This window comes from Helianthus annuus, chromosome 7, assembly GCF_002127325.2.
Source record: "Helianthus annuus cultivar XRQ/B chromosome 7, HanXRQr2.0-SUNRISE, whole genome shotgun sequence".
NCBI classification, from domain to species: Eukaryota; Viridiplantae; Streptophyta; class Magnoliopsida; order Asterales; family Asteraceae; genus Helianthus; species Helianthus annuus.
The window spans coordinates 45,419,224-45,425,291 of NC_035439.2; positions in this window are offsets into that span (position 1 = coordinate 45,419,224).

Genomic DNA, 6,068 nt, shown 5'->3' on the forward strand with positions numbered 1-6,068 from the left:
TGGATAGATCGACATGGATCCCATCCCTGTTCACCACATGGTCTAAGAAGTGGACTTCACGAAGGCAGAAGTCGTATTTAGAAAACTTGGCGTACAGTTGCTCCTCTCGAAGAAGTTCCAAGATAAGACGTAAGTGCTGCTCATGTTCCTCCTGACTCCTGGAGTAGATCAGAATGTCGTCGATGAAGACAATGACGAACTTGTCAAGATAGGGTTTGCACACTCTGTTCATAAGATCCATGAAAACTGCAGGCGCGTTCGTAAGCCCGAATGGCATGACAAGAAACTTGTAATGGCCGTAGCGAGTTCTGAATGCTGTCTTGGAGACGTCCTCATCCCGGACTCTCAGCTGATGATACCCTGATCTTAGATCAACCTTGGAATAGTGACACGACCCTTTCCACTGGTCGAATAAGTCGTCTATACGCGGAAGAGGATAACGGTTCCTCACCGTTATCTTGTTGAGTTCCCGGTTGTCTATGCACATCCTGAAGGTACCGTCCTTCTTTTTCACAAATAACACTGGAGTTCCCCCAGGCGAAGAGCTTGGACGAATAAAGCCCCTTTCCAAGAGCTCTTGTAGCTGCTTTGACAGTTCTTCCAGTTCGGTTGGAGCTAAATGATACGGTGCTCGAACTATGGGTGCTGCTCCTGGAGCGAGCTCGATTTGAAATTCGACCTGACGATGAGGCAGTAGACCAGGTAAATCTTCAGGAAACACCTGAGGAAAGTCGCGTACAACTGGATGGTCATCCAACTTCTTTTCTTTCGCTGATGCGTCAGTAACGGGAGCCAAAATTGCGGTGTAGCCCTTACACAAACATTTCTGAGCCTTCAAGAAAAAGGTGATGCCAACTACAGCACCACCCTTGTCGCCTCGAACTTCGAGAGGTTCTTGACCAGAACGAGGAATGCGAACAATCTTTTCTTTGCATAGGATTTCTGCTTGCTGTTGCTGCTGGCGATTCCGATTTGCAGGCCGTGGGCTCCTGAATCCTTAGCTTCATGGCCCATCTTGAGACACTTCTGGAAACGTCCCTCGTTGCAGTAACCACCGTGGTGTCTGTTGCATTAGTTACACTTTGGTGAATTCCCCGATATCCACCCTGCCCCTGACCACCAGAAGTTGGCTGACTCGGCTCTGGTGATCACTATTCTTGCGCTGCTGCTGTGCTTGAGACTGAACGGTAGCTGAACCCTTGCTGGAATACCCATCCCATTTCCGCTTGTTGTCACTAGGAGTAGCGGGGGTAGCAGAAGTGATAGCGGTAGTAATAGTGCTGATACAACTAGGCAGCCTGTTCTGTTCCACTGCCTGATCCGTGAGGCGATGAGCAAGACGCTGAGTGTCTTGGATATTGTCGAGGTTAACCGATGTAGCATGGCTCTGAATCTCTGAGGCTAGACCCTTGAGGTACAATTCGATACGCTTGCTTGGAGGGTCCACCATGGTTGGACACAAGATGGCCAGTTCGTTTGACCGTTTCGTATAAGCTTCAATTTCTGACCCCGTCATTTTCAAATGGTAAAGCTCCACTTCCAACTTGTGGATGTCATTACGCGTGCAATATTCCCTTTTTAATGCGTTCTTTGAATTCGTTCCAGGGGGTGGCGTTAGCAGCTGCCAACCCTAGCATCTGTACTTGCGCGTTCCACCAGGTTAGCGCGATTCCTTCCAAAGTACCAGTGGCGTACTTGACCCTGCGTGCCTCAGGGCATTCACACATCTCGAATACTGACTCGAGCTTCCCAAACCAATGGAGTAGTCCCACTGCTCCTTCTGTGCCACTGAATGTGCTTGGACGACAGTCCATGAAGTTCTTGAATGTGCAGAAAGGTTGCTGTGCGTCCTGACCCGTTGCGCGAGAAAGATAGGTCAAGGTTAAGCGCGAGAGTTGGGTCACGAGAGTAGGATCTAAAATCCTAGGATAGGTCTGGAATAGCAGGTTATACCTCCTGCTTGTGCGGCTGCAAGCGCCGCAGAAACTTGTTCGTTAATGAGAGCCGTCAACCGGGCTTGAGTCATGTTAACACGTCCAGACATGATCGAGCAGTATAGGTAGCATAAGTATGAATGGTTCGCGAGTAGTGCGATGACAGAAAAGTGTAGGCACATAGGTGTTCTCAAGCAGTAACAAGTAGTGAGCAAAGTAATGTAAGCATACTACGAGCAAAGTTCTATGCAATTCTAGCATGTAGGCAATAAACATAAACCTTATTACCTAGGATGTTGAGTCTTGCACGTGGAGCGAAGCGTCGTTGTGGATCGTTGAGAGCACTGTTCTGGTTATAGTCTGGTTTTAATAAAAACGTTTTCCCATATTAAAACCAAGTTCTCTATAACCAATGGCTCTGATACCAATCTGTCACACCCCCAAAATCCACCTGCGGAGTATCACCGCTTGGGAGCGTGACTGACCAGGATCAAGCCACCAATCATATTGAACAATATAAATAATTAAAGAAATTCATAAACCCAATTCAATACAATTGATGTTCCAACAAAACATAGTTTAAGTAGCGGAAGCAAGTAAGTAACCCAACATAGTTAATAGTTTTAAATGTCATAACAGTTCAACGTAGTAATCACGATCCTTGTCCACAACGACCGCGCCTCCAGTGCAAGCTCCATAAGTACCTAAGGTCCTGCAAGGCATGCAGCAACGAGTCAACAACTAGTTGAGCGAGTTCACAGTTAACAGTTCAGTAATAGTATAGTGTGAGTAGTAGTATGTTCGTTCGTTATGTCATGTATCGTATTAGTTTCCATCGCGGCCTCCCAGGCAGGTATGCGAAGATATTAGGGGATATCCATCCCGAGTATTCTAGACTAGGTTTATCTGTATCGCGGCCTACCAGGCAGGTGTGCGAAGATTAGTAAATTCCAGTTCGCGGCCTTCCAAAGGCAGGTGTGCGAAGTCAGTCATAATATCGCGGCCAACCCTTGGCAGGTGTGCGAAGATCAGTTCAATAAGTGTTACTAGTCTAGTCGTATTCTTATCGTTAGGTTCTATCAACTGAGTATGTACAGTAAAGTAACCCAATCCCATTCCCACCCTGGGAACCCCATGCCTTGGCTGTGTGAACTCACCTTGGTTTGCTCGGTATGACTAGTTACTTGTCAAAACACTTCTGTCAATCACGTCCTAATATAATTATCACATTTAATTAAATTCGCATTTAAATATTTCACGTATTGGTATATGTCACAAGTCAAGTAGAAGACAAATATCATGTTTCACATACGTACCCATTTACACACACACGGTTTCATAATTCAAGTCCAAAGATGAATGTGCGGCTCAAATTATCGTGACAGTTTATTAACAAAAGTGCGGCTAGTAGTATGATCACACAAGTGTGCGAATCAGAATTTAGTGTGCGATTACATTAATAGTGTGATTCAACCTATTGTACCGCATGCATCCTAGTTGGTACGCACACTAGTGTGCAACCTTACAGTATGCGACCAGTCCCTCTTAGTCTTAATTTAGGGAATCAGTTACACAATTTACCATAATACAATTGGACCAATCAATTACAAGTTTAATTTCATTTATTCGGCTTGCTAATCTGTTACACGGTCAACAACTTTCCACACTTATTGCTAGCAACAATTATCAACAACCATCCATCCAAAAAAAAATTCGGTCAAACAGATTCAAGGATTGAAATTCATGAAACTTAATCTTCATTAATTAATAGTTTCATACTATACTTCCTACTCGATTCAAAACACCATTAACATCCGCATTCAAACAAAATCAAAGATCGAATATCCTACGCAATCTTTCTATATTTATTGCAAACACAATCTCTATAATCACACATCATTCCAACAGATTAACCAGCCTAGTGATTTCCAGAAATCAACAACTAGCTCATCGATTTCAATATACTTCCATCATTAAAACAATATTCAAACAGATCACCAACACACTTGTCTACTAGTCCAAATAACCAACAATTTTGACAACCATCCTTCTATTCGATTAAAACAGTGAATATCTAGAGACCAAATCATTAAACATACTCACAACATGCCACCATATAATTAAATTCAATATAATAAAAGACATGATCAATTTAGATGTGAATCATACCAAATGAGTTTTAAATCCACACTTGATTAAAAAAATAAGAATGAGGCTTCGGGGACCACTGTTGCCGTCAATCTTGAGGAAAAAAGAATTTATTTAGTTGATTTTGTTTGTGCTTCAATTAGTAATAGAACCACCGAACCCCTCACCCTAAAGTGCAAATGTGCGTTCAAGGAATTAAGGGGGCCAAGGGTGGGCTTCTTTTGGGCCGATAAATCTTTGATACAATTAGTAAATAGTTTAAGTATTCACAAACACATTCTAATTAAAAAAAATAACATGGGCTCGAGGTGTAACAAGGTTTAAGGTAACTACAAGGGTTACATGGTCCTAGCTAACCATGCGTAGTGTCCATGAGGAGTGGGCTCATTCGACTCGGACTGGTTTCACGTGTGGGTCGAGATAACATGAGGAACTAAAGTGTGTGAGTGTCCCACCTTTACGTGCGGCCCAAACCTAGCCATTGACCCATTAGAAAACCCACTACACGCACAAACATACTCGAATACGTTATGAGTTAAACAAGTTTATAGAAATTACAAGCGTTTAACAGATTCACTAAAGCGGAGGACGTGCAAGTAAACAACTAAACAATAACTGAACGTGCAATAAATGCGAAATGGGAATCTTGGAAATTCGAGTTGTCACATTCTGCCTCGGTCATGAGTAGCTGAATGATCCCTTGGTGAGACATCTTCTAGGAAGAAGTTCAGGTTAGTTAGGTCTCGTCTATTCAGGGAATGTAAATAGTTGTTTGGAGATCATATGTATTTGCACGTAATAAATCATTGTATCAACACGTCAAGCAACAGCATACTCATAGTATAAGCAAGTAAATGGAATCGTGTCCAATGAGAGTATAACAAATAAACACGTATATCACAATCATAGCACATTCCTGTTATATTGGTAGCACGTTTAACGAGAACATTACAATTAGGCTTTCATTAAGCAGGTAAGCACATTGCATCATAATCATAGCATAAACAAGTAATTCATCAATGTGTATAATGAGAATGTTGCGATTAAGCTTCCATACGTTAAGACCACGAGTACAGTTTACAAGTTTCATAATTGTATCATACATCCAGGAAGACTAAGGGTCACCTTACCCTTGTCCAAGTCGTCTAACAAGCTACATCAGTCGAAAGTCAATAAGTCAAAAAATCACACTGTGGTCTTCAAAAGCTGTGCAATCTGGCTCAATAGCTGCACTCTCATCGAAGGTATGCTATCTGCATAAAGCCCAAAACCTCTAAGCTGATGGGGGAGGAGGAGGAATGAAAAGCAACCTCCACAAATGCGCCAAATCCTCCTCAAGTGCATGAACGACACGCAACAGGTAAGCAATCTGCTGCTCTTTAGTAAGAAAACGAGCGCCAAACTCCAGGTAGAACTAAAGAGAATCCGGCGGAGTCGCGAATGGTGACTGACAGGTGCAAGATGGAGGACGCGGAATCCTCTCTAGCTCGGTGACTTTACGTCTCAACATATCCTGCTGGAGCTACAAGGATAAAAGCAGATCATCCCTCGAGTATCCAATTTGGAAGGGATGGTATGGACCAGATATAGGCATGTCGTTGGGCGGAAACCACATAAATGGCTCGCCCGTGGGTGCTGAAGAAGAAGTAGCGTGTGCAAACTGTGGCATGAAATGATCGGCTGCTGACACAAAAGGTACGTGACCGTCCTGCGGACTCGAAGGTCCTTCCCCTGGACGGGTAGGAGGAATGAATGTCCTGAAGAAAAGTGATCGGTAAATCTGTGCGGTGTACGTTCGTCTCTTGTGGGTGAAAGGGAGCGATACCCAAAATGGTGCATGAACTGGTGCAGGAGGGGGAGTAACTGGTCTGACAAAAGGAGGGTAGTCGTCGTCCTCGATCCACCTATTGCGGGTGTGAGCATATCTGGGGTCTACGTGGGGAGCAAAAAGGAGGGTGGTCCATAAGTGCAGGTACCGGGTCAGGC